General features: G+C 46.9%; 1 long non-coding RNA gene across 1 annotated transcript; it reads left to right on the forward strand.

The window, feature by feature from the left end:
- Positions 1-8,049: 8,049 nt before the first annotated feature.
- On the forward strand, positions 8,050-12,353 carry LOC117037599 (uncharacterized). Its single transcript, XR_004425558.1, has 3 exons — positions 8,050-8,134; positions 9,683-9,732; positions 12,244-12,353. It is a non-coding gene; the product is annotated as an uncharacterized LOC117037599 (long non-coding RNA).
- Positions 12,354-16,414: the final 4,061 nt, after the last annotated feature.

Below are 16,414 nucleotides of genomic sequence, written 5' to 3' on the forward strand. Positions count from 1 at the left end.
CTGTTTAATGTGTTATTATGTCCATGCATACTCTTCCTCGGGGAGCATAAGTGGGACAAGCCCTACAGGGTCCCCTCTGGGAACTCTGGAAAGGTACATTCCCAGCCCAGGTGTGTGTGGAGCATCCTTCCCAAGGAAAGCACCTAACAGAGCAAGCCTCTCCCACCCAGGTTTCCCATTTAGTCACTGGGTCCCAACAGGCTAACTTCAGCCACCAATATGAGACAAATGAAGAGATTCTATAGAAAACCCTTAAAGTTCTCATCGTTAGGCCCTTCGCATGCAAGCAGGGATACTTTCCAAGTTTTCTCCCACTGATATTCAGAATGTAGAGTTTGGGATCATTCAGTCAGTCAACAAATATTGGCTGAATGCACACTTTGTGCCAGGCAAATAGTCTGAGAATCCCAGCCCTCGTGGAGATTATCTCTTGTGGGTAGAGACAGATAACAAGATATAAAGTATATCAGATGATGATTGTTGCTTAGGAGAGAAAAAGCAGAGGAAGATAGGAAATACAGGTGTTGGGAGTAGCGCTGTTTTCCATAGTGTGCAAAAGGAGGATGAAGAGGTGAGGAAGGAAGCCAGTGGGTATCTGCTGGAAGAACATCTCGGGCAGAGGAAATAGCCAGTGGCATGTCAAGTAAGCAGTTAGATGTACAAGTCGAGGCTGGGGCTGCAAACCTGAAGCTGGAGTGACCGGCATGCATATGGTGTTTAAAGATGAGAAGCTGGTTGAAATTACCAAGGGAGTTAGTGTAGATGGAGAGGAGAGGAGGTATGAGAATGAAGCCTCAAGTTTAAACACTTCACAGTTTAAAATTTGGGGTGTGAGGGGCAATCAGCAATTAGCAAAGGAACTTGTGAAGGAATGGACACTGACAAGGGAAAACCCAGGAGCGTGGAAGCCAAGTGAAGAAGAAGGGGGTGAGCAGCCCACTGACGTGCTGCTGGATGAAGTGAGGTGTAGGCTGCAAGCTGACCGGGGTCGAACAACGTGGACATCACTGGTGAACTTGACAAGGGCTTTTTCAGTGAATTAGGACAGACACTCAGTGAAAAGGAGGTTTGAGAGAAAGTGGGAGGAAAGAAAAACAGTCAGTAAGAAGGGATTATTATTTCAGAGTTTTGCTGGAAAGGGAAGCAGAGAAAAGTAGTAGGTATAGAGGGGTGGACAGTCAAAGCTGTTTTTAAGATGGGACAAATCATAGCCTATTTTTATGCTAAAAGAAATGATCCACTAACAGTGAGAAAATGATGATATCAGAGGAGGGAGGAGAGTGGCTGCTGCGATGTCCTTGAGTGGTTAAGGGAAGGTGGGATCTAGTGCACAAGTGGAAGGCTTGCCCTCAGGTAGAGGATTCTTCTAACAGATTGTTCCTCTAGTGTGACAGCAGGGAAAGCTGAGTATATGGACACAGTCACAGCTAGGTGGGCAGATGTGGTGAGAACATGAACAGTTCTCTTCCGATCACTTTTATGTTCTTGGAGAAAATGGAAGCAGCCATTAGCTGAGAACACAGATAGGGAAGGACGTATTGGAAGAGAGGATAAGATGTGATACAATCAGTGGGGGTGGGAGAATGAATGGGCTCGGGAATCTGGTGAGATTATCAGGCAGCCCCACGGCCCCTTTGAGGTTGATGGTCCCGCAGTGTCAGCGAGACCAGTTGGCATGGATGCCTGGTTTTCTCCAGCCAAGCTCAGCTGTGTGAATGTGAGCAGAGGGTAGATACGTAGGTGGACTTAACCACCATTGTCCTTTGCCCGGTGAAGACAGTGACATGAGAGAGGCGCTGATGATAATGATGAAGAAAGAGAAGTGATGACATGGGGATGGAGGAAGGGACAGTCTACAGTTCATAGGATCAGTAAGTTGTAAGGGATGAAGTGGAGGATTGTTGGAGTTGGGGCACTAAGAAGAATAAGCTGGAAAGATGGGAGGTGGTGGTCAGAGGGCAGGACGCTTGGAACTGAGGTTGTAAAGGGATTGAAGTGATCGATAATGACATGGTCTCGTAGGATATGACCACACACGTGAGTGACAGGGAATGGCGTCGGTAAGATCTTTGAAACAGATATAGGTCAAGGAACTGACAGGCCAGCATATCAGCAGGATTATCTCTGTGAGCCTTTAAATCACCAAGAACTATCAGGAACAATGTCAAGTAGCAGTTAATGAAGAGTGTAGATTTCAAGGGATGAGGGACCTTGGTGCCGGGGGAGTGAAAGGATGGAACAAGGAGACTAGCTGGGGGTGTGGACCTCACGGCACGCAATGCAGAGCAGGTGTTTTGTCTGTAGGATAGAGGAAGCAGGAATGATCTGGAATTAGCAATGAGGAGCAAGTCATTCTGTCTTCTTTCCTCTTCATCTCTTGCACCTTCTAGAATACATCCTCCCAGGTAGGTACTTCGGCGGCCTCTTGATTGCCTGGTCTCCTAACCTTTATTCTTACTCTCTTCAGTTAGGGCCCCAGGGCTCCAATTCTCAGCCCTGACCATACATTAAAATCACCTACAGGTGTTCTTTAACATGATAACATACCGAGGCTCTACCGTGAGCTACACGGATTTCATTGCTCTGGGGTGGGGCCCAGGCATCTGCATTTTTAAAGCTCTCCAGGTGATCCCATCGGCCTGGCAAGTTCAAAACCACCACCCTGGGTAGAGTTTCAAACGGTTTGTGTCTTGGAGGCTTGTGCCCTGTCATGGAGTGGTCCATTGCTTTCATCATATCCTTGAAATGATTCGTGACTCAAGAAGATTAAGACTAAGCCCCCTGTTTTTCTGATGAGAAAACTTCGTCTTAATTGATGGTTTAAAATCGTTTTTATTGGAGATAGCTAGAGAGGGGAATTGGGAAAATGGAGTTTGTTAAAATCTGAGAAGAACATTACGAAATCAAGTAAATGATGGTGGCTTTTCCAGAGCGTCAGCAGGGCTTTGAAACCTCCATGAAGCTGAGCCCCTGGGGCTGGCCGGGGACCCTCGGCATCCCAGGCTCCGTCCTCCCGTCCCGCCCTCTAACCGTGCACCCGCTAACCGGCTCCAGCCTCTCACTGCTGGTTTCTGCGTAGGAGGGCAGCACCCCCAGGCTCACTCAGCACCTGTGTTTTGTGATGTGAAAACTGCACCACGTGAGCATCATGCCAAATTGTATAATTTTTTTCTCATAAAGTGGAAAAAAGAAGTTTCAGAATCTGCATTCAGCCTCTTCTGGCCTCCTGAAGGAACAAGATGGGTTGAGAATGGGGTCATGACACTGAGGAGCCCTAGAGGCAGAGGCCCTGTCCGAGGCTGTGATGGCTGACCCCTTGCTTTGCTGCTCTGTCCACGCTCGTGTCCCTGCAGTGCCGCCGGAGGGCCCATCACCCATGCCCTTGCTTTTGCGAGTTTCTGCACTTCGTTGAAACGCTTGCCAACGTCAACTCGCTGGTCCTGGTTCCTTCGCCACAGGCCTGAATCCTCTGACAGGGAGGCAGCAGTGTCTTGGAATCTGGTACTGTAAGGATAGCCATCATCTCGGCCGCCCTGTATCTGCTCAGTCGGGCTTCTGAGATGCCCGAGCCAAGCCGTGACATTTCTGAGCAGTTAGCACAGGGGTAATAGGGAGCACTTCCTGACTTGTCAGGAAAGATGGGTTCTGGTGACAGCAGTAGCCGGAAGAAATTCCTGAATGCGTCCGTGCTGGCCGGGCAACTGCCCATCTGTGGCCCGATGACTGCTAACACCTCCTGGTCCCTGCACATGGTAGGGCTGGAACCCTCGGCACAAGGGGCAGGTCTGAGCGTGCCCGTGGCTTCTCCCTGCTCGCCCCTCTCCCCCTTTCCTCCCACCACTGGCCGTCACTCCCCCCCCTCCCCCCGTTCTCTTTCTTCTCATAGTCCTCACACTTGGCTTACCCGACATGTCAGCACTGACTCATGTTCTCATCCACCCACACACTCACTGCACTTGCCTTCGTGTCCATTTCGGTCCAGATGTCTGGGTTTTAAGCTTTGCCTGGTTCTTCCCAGCAGAAGCTTCTAGGAGTGCAGGCCTCTGGGACTGCGGAGCTGCCAAACCAACCACGGGTGACCTGTGGCTCTCCCCACTCCTCCCCGGAATTTGGGGAGTCTGCAATGGCACCCAGGAATCCAGAGGATCCCGCACAAGCCTCCAGGGTGGAGGTGGCAAATGAGCAGCCCGAGGTGCATCTGTTTAGCCCATCTCCTCCTTTTGTCTCTCCAAGGGCTGAGCTGGGCACGTGAACAGCTCACAAACGTAGGGTATCAGCTTCACGTGCTGGTCATCAGGGTTACATGCAGTGAGACAGACATGAGTTCCAGTGTTTCCTGTAGGTTCCAGTTTATCCTTGTGACCCCAGGTTTTCCTCACTGTTCCCTGAGGATGTCCCGCTTTCCTTCCTGACAGCCAGCCTTCCTGAGCGGCCCCAGGCCGACCACCAGGTGGCCCAGGGGACTCACAGAGGCAGATGCCATAAAGAGCCTGCCGCAGACTTCAACATAAGCATCCTTCGTAGTTCCACTCCAGCAGCTGGTGGGTGATTCTTCTCTGGTCATTTCAGGCCTTTATTTCCCTAGCTTCTCCCATGATTGTGCAAGGTCTAATCCCTACAATGAATTCCTTAGTCCATAACGTCCATAGTGGTTCTACTTCTCCGAGGGAACCCTGACCGATGGAGGGAGTAAAGGAAGGAAATGATGGAGGGTTTCCAGGTCTTTGCCTTGGAAGGTGAACTGGATGAATGTATACGAAGAATATCCAAAAGACAGCTAAAGACATATATCTAAAGCACTTGAAGCGACTCCCATAGTGGCTCTCAAAAGAATGGACAAAGCATTGGATTCATCTAGAGAACCCAGAAATCGAGGGAAACTCTCATTCCCACCCCGGGCTCACTTTCGTCAAGGCTTCCATCTCCAGGTCGCAGTCACATGCTTTACTGTGACCTGGCACAGCACCTGGCTGTGTGAAAAGAGAGTCATCTAGAGATGGATATATCCATCACCACCGTCCTCAGAGCAAGAGGCCAGAAGTATTTACCCAGGTCTATGTGAATGTAACTCCTTCACGGTGCATTTGTAGATCGGCTTGATATTTTTATTTTCCTTTCTATATGCCTGTTATAGACAGCCCCACAATTCTAAGGAATAGAGAAAATTTGCATAGCAGGGTGCCTCTGTGACCTTAAGGGGAATAATTTGTAGATTCTGTAGTTTGGGAGAAGTGGCTGCAGTGGAAGGATATTCTCACCATTCTTTTCTTCCTTTTCCTGAAGGTAGAGAAAATTACTAAGCAGGAAGAGCTAATCCAATTTGGAATGTACGTTTGGTTTCAGGATCCAGTGTTAAGGCATATGGTGGCCTCCTTAGTTTTCTCCTCCTGCTCATCAGTTACTCCGGCTACAATGGTCACGTGCTTCTGTGGTGGGAAGCAGAGGGAGCTTCGAGGGGTGTGCTAGGATAAGCAGCTCTGCATTTGGTCTAACTCAGATCTAGAACTGAAGGTTGGAGGCATAACTCACGACCATTGTGCCTGTTTAAAAGTAGTTTTTTTCCGAATGGATGGAAAATGACCTTACAGTGTACGTGCATTTTCTAAATATGTAAGTTAATACATTAAAACTTTGTTCCTGGAGTATCGGAAAGTTGTTTCATCAGCTAGTTGCTATCTAACAATCAATAGGGGTTTTTTTTTGTTTTTAATCTAGGGAAAAGCTACAAAACTAGAAAGCAAATGAGTGCATGCATGTCCATCAACCACAGAAGATTTGTTGCAGCATGTTAGTGAGGCACGAACTGAGTTGCCGTGCTACGAGAAAGGTAAGACCTGTGTATGACCTGACCCCTCCTCCGCCTCCCCTGCTCCCATGTGCCTGGAGCATGGCAGTAACCTCTGACATGGTGCCCCTGGTCCCACCCTCACCTCCTACAGTTATTCACCACTTCAGCAGCCATAGGGATTCTTTTAAAATATGTCAGATAATGTCCTTTCTCTGCCCCAATCCCCCCCCATCATTTGGTTTTCCCTCAGGGTAAGAGCGAAAGTCTTGGCAATGGCCAAAAAGGCCCCACACGATGTGCCCCCATTAGATCTCTCTCACTCTCCTCCAAAGACACCGGCCTCCTTGCTGTTCCTTGCGTGTGTTGGCACATTCCCTCCCCAGGGCCTTTGCACCAGCTGTTCCCTTTGTGTGGAACATTTGACCAATTTCCTCACAGCAAGATTTTGTGCACATCTGACCTCTCTGAGGCTACCCTGAGCGCCTTCCCACATAGCATGCTTCCACCCGCCACCTCACTGCTCATGCCCCTTACTCTAGATTTTCTTTTTTCTATTGTAATGATGACTTTCTAATACCCTATATCATTTACATTTATGCTGTGTTTATTGTTTATTTTCTGTATTTTCCCACTAAAATGAAGCTCTATGCGGGCAGGTATCCTTGGCTTTCTGTACATCGATGCAACCGAAGTGCCTAGAACTGTGGCACATAGTAGGGACTCAAAAAATAGTACTGGACTCGAATGCTTGTACGAGATAGTGAGGTTCAACACTTGTAGTCTAATGGACTCCCTATATATTCAGAATCAGAAACAAATGTGCAAAAAGATAGGGAAAAGAGGTTATCTGCCATGTAAGACATGACATAAATCAGAATTAAAAATTACAGCTTTTGTGTCCAGAAGCTATGGGTGCTATTCAAGGGCCACACCAAGATCATAGCCACCTCGTTGTCCTAACAACGATAGAAGAAGTTGGCTCAAAATATCGAAAGAAGCAAACAGAGCAGGTTTTAGAAGCGACACTATAGTACCGGTGTCTGAAAGCAGTTACCCTTTGTGTAATGTGGAAAGACGTCGAATTCCCGATAATTCAGGTATATTAGACTTTAATAGCTATTGAATGCTTCCAACGTGGTGGGCACTGCATGAGTTGCTTTCACTCCTTTCCTCTTCCCACAAGCCGGCAAGTAAATAGCATCATTTTGCAAGTGAGGAACTTGAGATACAGAAATGCTGTTCCACCTTCCCAGGATCACACACTCAGTGGCCTGGCCTGAACCTGGCTGCTTCCTGGGCAGTTTCTTTGGTGAGCAGACGTATGAAAAGAAAACTGCGCGGTATTTTAGTTGGCTGATTTGTAGCTGCTACATGGGCGGTCTCACTCTCTTCCCCACCCTTCTTCTCTTTAAGGGGACCTTTTGCCTTTGGGATGGTTCCTGGGCTCCCCTTTGTTATACAGAATGCAAGTAATGAGAAGGTGGAAAAGTGGAGGTTAATATGGACCTTCATAATAAAACTCGGATCAAAGAAGAGAGCAACAACAGCCTACTTGGTTTGAGTTCATGGGACAGTGTTTTGAGAAGATCTTTAAGATAACTTTTGGAGCTAATTTGGTATCAAGTCAATATTGAGGCTAAGATGGGGAAATGAGATTTTAAAGAAATTTAGCTAAGTGGGTTTTTTGTTATTTTTATTTTCCAATTACAGTTGACATTCAGTGTTATTTTATATTAGTCTCAGGTGTACAGCATGATGGCTAGACGTTAATTTACACAGTGATTCCCCCATTCACCTTGTACCCACCTGGCACCATCCACAGTGGTCATAATGTTATTGACTATATTCTCTATGCTGTACTTTACATTCCTATTAGCTAAGTGTTTTGCAAGTCGTCCCCCTACAGCACATTCAGCAGAGACCCTCGCAAAGGTTTAAATAGTGTTTATCCACTTGTTTGTTGCCAGACAGCTGTGTTTTTGAATGAAAGTCCATATGGGATTGGATCACAAAGTGGTTTGCGTATATGGATTCTGTTCTGAAAGGAAGGAAAATGCATAATAAGCTCCACCGTTCACCCAAGCTTAAAAATCCCAAAGTAATCTCGTGCCTCCTCTATTCGTTATCTGTTGCTACAGAGTAAATCACCCCAGAATTTAGCGGCTGAAAATAAATCGTCGCGCCTTGTGTGTCACAGGCTCATCCCCATGCCGACCTCCCTACCACCGTGGTGCTGGCCTCCCACAGAGAGCGAGCCAGGAGTGCAGGCGGACGTGCACTGCCTTGTATGACTTAGCCTTGGCGGTCACATGCCATCACTGTCACCACGTCTGGTGGGTCACACAGGTGAGCTCTTAGGTGGGAGGGACTCACCATGGGTACCAGGTGAAGCTCACTGTGGGGAGGAGTCATCTTAGAGCCTGCGACCACTCCCCCCTTTTTCTTTCTCCCCAGGTCCAGTGGTCCCTGAATACTGACTGGTCTTCCTTTTTAATTGTTCCATTTCCACCATCTGCACTCTTCAGCTCCTATACCCCATTTTGTCCTGACTGATGTACTGGCCTCTTCATTGGCTTTCCTATCTCCAATCCATTCCATATTTCTTTTTACCACTTCTGTCATTCCTTAACAGAGCTTGTCCTATAATTATAGCTACATACATTTCAATCCATTGATTTTCCACCCTAGATTGAAAGGCTTTGAAGGGAGTGACTGTTTCATACATCTGCATATCTCCATAGCTCCAAAAGTGTGCTTAGAGAGGAGTGGCAAGGGGAAAGCAGAACCTGGGGGTTAAGCCCAGGGACGGCTGAGCCAGACAAACGCTGAAGCTGAATCCCAGCTCGGCCACTTCCAAGCCGTGAAGTCTCGGGCAAGTTAGTCAAGCTTTCTGAGCCTGTTTCCTCACTTCTAAAAAGCAAGCTGATCATAATTAATTCATAATAATTGTAATTGATGTAATTATCAGTGATAGCTATTACAGTAGTTACTGATGCCGGCTTTCAGAGCGTGAGAACTGGATAAATTATGTGTGCAGAGGGCTTGCTTAGCACATACTAAATGCTTAATAAATGGTAACCATTACTATGTCACGTAGTTGGCATGTAATAATTTTTGAATAAGTGAATAACGAGAAAGGAAGTGTTTGGCCAGAAGGCCCTGCGTCTGGACGTTCTCTTTCTCCAGCTTTCAGGGACTCTGGGTCTCTTTAGCAGCACGATCCTACAGAGCCCTGCAGACAGGGATATACTCTGTCTGCACCATCCCATGGCCAACCCCTGGCCACGTGGGCTAGTGAGCCCCTGAAATGTGCCCGTGTGAGGAAGGATGTTTTTAATTGTATTTACTTTTAATTCATTTACACTGCAATGGCCACGCGTGGTGAGGGGCTGCCGTAGTGTGCAGGAGAGTCAATACCTGCAGGTCTGCGGTTTTACAGCCGCGTGGCAGACATCCGACCGGACAGACCTGCTCTCCTCCTGTGTGGTCAGCCGTGGTATCAAAACCTCTCCTTGAAACTCTGAAGTTCAATGCTTTGAGACAGAGCATGTTACAATTCCTTTACTCAAGAAGCACTGACTAAGTTACACTCTCCTGCGCCCGTGAGCCAGACATGCTGAAGAATAAAAAGATGGTGACTTCTATTTTGAGGAAGGTATGATGATCTAGTGAAGTCAAGCTGCATACACACCAGGAAATAACTCAGGTTAATATGCCAAGTGAGAGAAAATAGTTAGCATACGATTGCTATTTCTGATTTTGTTGTCAACTGAAACCATTTTACTGTAGTCATGTACATCACCTTCCCAATGCCACCATCCCATCCCCAGACCCCCGGCTCTAATCCTCACAAAGCCCTATGTGTAGAGGTATTACCTGCCCTTCTTTTCACAGATGGGGATCTGAGGCTCTGGAAGGTGTGGAGACTTACCTAAGGCCACACGGTAAGTGAGTGGTGGAGCCCGGCTTGAACCCAGGACCGCTCTGACCCAAAGCCCAGTCAGCCGTTCTGCTCTGCTGCCTCACTCTTTATACCATGTCCTGCCCACGGCTGGCTCAGTGTTGAGTGACTGTGTGCCTTATTCCTTTTTCTCAATATTATTTTGATTATGCAACTACATGTGTTAATTGGAGAAAAATTTTAAATATAGAGAAAGGAAAGGAAGAAAAGAAAAAGGAAGAAAGGAAGAGGGGAGGAAGGAAGGAAGGAAAGAAGGGAGGAAGGAAAGGAAAGAAGGAAGGAAGGAAGGAAGGAAAGAAGGAAAGAAGGAAGGAAAGAAGGTTGGTTTAAACTTGACATTAGTTTTAGCCTGTTTTCCCATTATTGAGAGTAATCACAATATAATTTACTAACCTACCTGTCTCCCCTAGGGAGAGAGGGACAGCCCAGTGTGAATTGTAAGCTTAGCATTTCTTTACAAGGTCAGCAGTTTTGTTTTTTCCACATGTGCACAGTGGACCATCAGAGTCTGAGAGGGATGTTTTGATTATCAGATTCTAGGCCAACTTCCTCATTTTCAGAGAAGAGAATTAGAAGGCCCAGGAGTTTGAGTAACTTGCAATGATAATTCTCAAGGAGCTAAAATTAGCCCTCAGCAGAGAAAAGGCAGCAGAGCTTTTAGAAACTCCTCTCTGCTCTTATAGGTTATATTTCATTTCGTGACATCCCTAAATCCATTTGTTCATAAATTCAAAGTGACAGTCAATAGGCAGCCACTACTGCCATCTGTCGGTTGTGGGCAGAGTTGAAGCGCTTCTACAGAAGTGCATAAAATGGTTCATATCTATGGGAGTCCTTACATCACAGGAACTTCTGTAAGGCATGCGAGTGCCTCACGTGAGAAGCATGACCACTTTTGTTCTTGGTTTTCCATCCATAATATGGAGATAATATCCTCTTCATAGGGTGTTATAAGAATTAAATTGACAAATGTATATTAGTTTGCATAAATGCTATCCAAAATCTCCGTGGCTTAACCCAGCCTCTTTCTAACAGCACAACTTCTTGCTCACGTCACGGTTCAAAGTGGGTGCTCAGAATCACCAGGCAGCTCTCTTCCAAGTGTTGATTTGGGAGAAAGCTTCTTCCATTTACTGACTCCACCATCTTCCACCCTGGCCTCCAAGGTCACCTGAGAGCCCAACAGGCACCAGCCCAGCAAGAGGAGAGGTCACTGAGGTCTGAGAGGAGGTTTCCATGGGCCGGGCCTGCAGCTGCATACATCACTTCCATTCCCGTCCCACTGGCCAGAACTCAGCCTTGCGGTTGCATGTCACTGCTGGGTAGACGGGACTGTGGCCCAGTGGTCTCTGCCACAGCCATAATTTTTAGTAATGGAAGCATAAGCATTACACTAACGAAGTTATAGGTTTTTCTTTATGTATTATGTAATGCTGCTTGTATTTTTCTTAGTGTTTAGTACGACCCAGATATGAATCTGAAAGGCAACGTGGTGTGGTGAGATAAGCAGTGGTCTTGAACACGTGGCTTCTTGTCTTGTGTGACCTTGCACATACGATTTAGCCAATGTGAACCTCAGTCCTCATGTGGAGAAGGACGGGGGAAAGCCACCTGGTACGTGTGTGTGGCCTGCCCCCACCCCCGTCTCGCCGTGTCTAAAGGCTTACAGCTTTTCACATAGAAATAATGCAAAACAAAACACATAGCGACACTCAGAGTAAACAAGTGCCAGAACACAGCTGTTGTCTGAGCTTATATGGGAAGATTTCTAGGGAAAAAGTAGCTTTAAGCCTGTTCTTGGAGGTGATAGTCCTGAGTAGAGGCAATGAGGTCAGAAGGGTCTGGAAGGAAGGCGTGAAGCCATAAACAACAATTGTGGGCAGGGCGTGGGTGAGGAGAATAGCCTGGCTGGAAGGGGAATGTACTGGAGTGGGGCGCCGAATTAAAGATGTAGTTTGATGGGTAGAGAGGACGTTATCGACAGGCTCCCAGGCTTAGGAGGCCACACTTAATCCCAAGGGATCCCAAAAGGAAGCCAATTAATGGTTTTTGTATAGGCGAGTGACATCATGAAACTGTTAGACATTATGGAGAGAAGTCTGATTAGATCACAGCACTTGTCATGACAGTACCTTGTATTAAATTGCTAAGTTCTAAAGACTGAATGCTCTACAAATAATCTTCCAATTATGTTAGTTATCTGAATTCTGTACCCATTTCAAGGAAAAAGACAGAGTTTTACGTGGTAATGGAGAACAGATGAGGATGTGGGAAGCATCAAATAGTTTTACATTGAAAGACAGCCTTCATTTCTCTGCTTTATTTTATTTGATTTGATTTTTAAATCGAGGATAAATATGAAGGTAAGACATGAGTCACAGCAAACTCAGAAAGTACCTAGAAGCCTTCAGCATTTGAAGCATGCTAGCTAGTTTCATGTGGGTGAAGTTTGGTTTTCAGGAAGACACACTGAAAATAGAACTTGTTTGTTTAGATTTTGCCATTCTCTAGGGGACGTATAAGGATGTTCAGTGAACTGAGGGGGAAGAGTTTCTTCTGGGGAACTGCTGCAGAGAGCCTGGACCGGAGGGAGTGTGGCCCCGGAGAGCCCCGAGCACATGGCCGCGTGTCTCTGGACCAGGTCTGGGGAGATGCGGTCTGAGCCCAGGTGAGCACACGCAAAGCACCACCTCATCTGGTCCTCACACAGACGCCCTGTACAGAACCTCTGTCCCACTCTGGAGAAGCAGGAGAGGAGTGACACAGGCCACAAGCAAGCAGCTGACGACACCTGTGACTCTCCCTCAGCTCTCGTCAGCTCTTGGGAAGCACGGTTTTCCTTTTGTTTTTAAGAAAGAGGTTACATTTTCGATGGATAACTATTTGTCATTTACAACGTGTGAACTTTTTTACACGAATGAAATCTATTAAATAACCACATGGCATTAGCAAGTCCCCAGCCTTTTCAGGGCTCCAGGCTTTGGTTTTCTTCTCTGTAAAATACTGAGACTAGATTATACAATCACCGAGGCCTCTTCCTGATCTGAAATGATAAATTCGAATTCAAACAACTTCCTCTTTCTGGTGCAGTAACATGAAGCCTGAGGTTACTTTCTCACATTGCTCTAAATCTCTATCACTCTTAAAACATACAAGAGAAAACTCAGCAGCCCGTGGAGCGTGTGCTGCGGGAAGAATACTTGGTTCAGGCCACAGCACGCGGTAGGCGGGGGTGGGGGGCACTGAGCTAGGAGCTGCTCCCTTTCCACCCCCATGGCAGAGGCTGCTCACACCTTTATGCTTCTTAGAAACACCAGTGGGTTTTTTTTGTTGTTGTTTTGTTTTTAAAGATATTTTTGGGGAAGGGGAACAGGACTTTATTGGGGAACAGTGTGGACTTCCAGGACTTTTCCCAAGTCAAGTTGTTGTCCTTTCAATCTTAGTTGCAGGGGGCACAACCCACCATCTCTTGCGGGAGTCAAACCAGCAACCTTGTGGTTGAGAGGACACGCTCCAACCAACTGAGCCATCTGGGAGCTCAGCAGCAGCTCAGTTCAAGGTGCTGTGTTCAATCTTAGTTGTAGGGAGCGGAGCCCACTATCCCTTGTGGGAGTCGAGGAGTCGAACCTGCAACTTTGTGTTTGAGAGCCCACTGGCACATGTGGGAATCGAACCGGCAGCCTTCGGCGTTTGGAGCACGGAGCTCTAACCGCTAGAGCCACCGGGCCGGCCTGAAACACCAGGGTTTTCATTGTGGCCACACAATAGGTTGTCTGTCTGTGCGCACTTTCCAGTGTGGCAATCGTTCATTTGCTATTTTTATTCTTCATTCTACTTGCATGTTTTTAAGTGGGTTCTACGTCTCTCTCAGTACCTAATCCCTGTAAAGTAAGACCATCTCCTAAATATAGCAATTTTATATGCAGTGTCCAGGGCAATCTACGTGATTAACAACGTGATAGACAATGATGAGAGCTAGACAAACATCATAGGATTTCAGAGCTGGGCGCATCTAGAAGCCATTTGCCGTATCTAGCTTTTTAAATTGAAATTAACTAGAAATAGATGACATTAAAAGTTCAGTTCTCTGCCATACCAGCTGCATTTCAGGTGCTCAGTAGGCACAAGTGGTTGTGACTGCCATTGGGACAGGGCACATACAGTACATTCCCTCCCTGCGGAAGGTTCGCTTGGACACTGCTGCCTTAGATTAGACATCAACTAGCTATGGTATCGTATTCTTCGGAGACGTCAGGGAACTCGGAAACCTCTTGAGACATTCTTCTATCCAGGATGGTTCAAATGTCTCCAGTACTAAAGAACTCACCACCTTACATAGTGGCTCGTTCCATTTTTGTGAAAACTTAATATTAGAAAGTTCTTCCTTAAATTGGGTCAAAATCCATGTCCCTGTAACGTCTGCTCTCTCACCAAACACAGGGTAAGTGTAACGGGTCTTCCAGCTGGAACTTTATCAGTGCATCGGTGTACCTGTCCGACTCCTCTCTCCAGCTGATACATGCCACGTGTTCTGCATGGATACTTCAGACCGTAAACAACCCCCCGCCCAGTAACCCTAGCTGCCAAACACAGACATCACAGTAAATGGCTTGCTTTGGCTCAGCAGTTTGAAAGCAGTAAGAGGATAAAAGAGGAAACAAGAAGGCCTAGAGACAAACCATCTACTTCCAACGGTGTCTAGAAGAGAGAGTGCTCTTGACAATGATTCAGTAAGAAAGGCTATCTGCCTCTCCGCCGGGCCCTGTGGGGCTTGGCAGGTGAGATGTTGTGTTACGTGCCGGTTACATCTTCAGATCTGTTCAGCCGACCCTCATGGACCCATGGGGGTCTCTGCTGGGGCCACAAAGGTGACTGAGACTTGTGTTCGCCCCTAGTCGCTGTCAGGGAGGTTGGGTGGATCAGTACACAGTTAGTCACCACCTAGACAACCCCCCGGAACACTTCAATGGGTGTGTTTCGAAGGAACCAGCAGATCGGCCTTGGAACTCAAATGGTCACAAGCAGTTGCTATCACAGCAGAGCAATTTCTGAGGGTCATTAAAGGAGACCCACCAACCAAGCTTCCTAAGGAAGGAACTGGCCAAAGCAGCCTGAGCCAGCATGAGATTCTCCTCTACCAACAAAATAACTGCTGCTGACTCAGATTTTGCGTACCATCAGAAATAATATCACCGGCCTCACCACCAGCCATGCCCCTAACAACAGTGCTACTAGGTCCATAGTTGTATGTATGTATATGTACATATGTGTGTGTACAAACACACACACATATATACCTATGAGTGGGATGAACTCATAGGTAGGATTTTATATATATACACACATGTATGATTTTATATTTTTCTATTTCAGTGGTCTTATAATTTGTACATAAATGTATAGAGCGTATTTCTAGTTGTACATACTTACATGTGATGTTTTTTCTAACACATATGCATGTATGCGTATTCACCCATACACATGAAGACGTTTCTGGAAGGATACACGAGACATTTTTCATGGTGGTTACTTGGGAGAGTAGCAATGGGATGCCAGGCCTAGAGTAGGGGAGGGTGCATTTCTGTTTCATTGCATGGCCTTTATACATTTCATTTCTTTTACTTTCTATGTATTACTTTTAGAACAGCAAAAACATTTTTATTAATATTTGGTTATCCTGAGGACACCACCGTCTGTCTCCACCCTGTTTTCCAACGTGAGCTCTATGTCCAAGTAGAGTTAAAGAACTTGCTCCAGCCGGGCTCACCCAGGTGGCTTACCTTCGATGCTTTAAGTTGCTATGTGTTTTTCCACATGTGCTCACCTGAGAAAACTACGTCCAAACTAAGATCAAATGAGATGACTTCCATGACAATGTGACAGTGCTTTGCAAGCTGTAAACTCCTACATGCACGTCCTTGTAACACTAGCTTCTCAAAGAGCCCCCAGAACTGCCCAACTTGGCTGCGATCATCTCGGTCCTGATCCTCTTCACCAGCCAGTTTTTGAACAGAGATGTGTATCTGTGTGATGGAGAGAGCTGGGCTGCAATGTAATGGCAGGAACGCAGTGGGAGCAGGCAGGAGAGAACCAAGAGGGGACAGTACAGGTTAAGGTAGGGGAGGGAGGGCGGGAGGCCTCCAGGAGCCCTGATGGAACGCAGACCTCCTGCAGAAGAGGGCTCCTCCCCGGCCGGAGGCCTGGCTGCCATTACTTCCCCCTGCTCCCAGCTGCTGTGTGAAGATCTTTGCTGGGACAAAGAGGTATCATTTTATGTCATTTCATAAGGATGTGGTGACTTCGTCTTTTTGTCCACACGCTGAGCCACCTGCCCTGTTCTCTGCCATAGTCCCTTACTGACTCTCTTAGGCCTCTTGTTTGATTATTCATTGAACCAACATTTACTGAGTCGCTCCTCTATGCCAGGTACTGTGCTCAGTCCCGGGGACGTGGGATGAAGCCGGTATCGTCCCAGCCATCACGATATTCACTGTAGACAGTGGGGAAAGACATGGAAATAAGCATTGCAAAGCAGTGTGTTAACTGTTCTAAGAGATGGACATATGGAGAGTGCTCTGATGGTGACTGACTAGGCAAAGGGGAGGGAACAGACATAGCAGGGCAGGTAGGAATTTGCCAGACGGAGGAATTTCGAACAGAAAGGC

The sequence above is a fragment of the Rhinolophus ferrumequinum genome, chromosome 18 (assembly GCF_004115265.2).
Source record: "Rhinolophus ferrumequinum isolate MPI-CBG mRhiFer1 chromosome 18, mRhiFer1_v1.p, whole genome shotgun sequence".
In the NCBI taxonomy this organism is placed as follows: Eukaryota; Metazoa; Chordata; class Mammalia; order Chiroptera; family Rhinolophidae; genus Rhinolophus; species Rhinolophus ferrumequinum.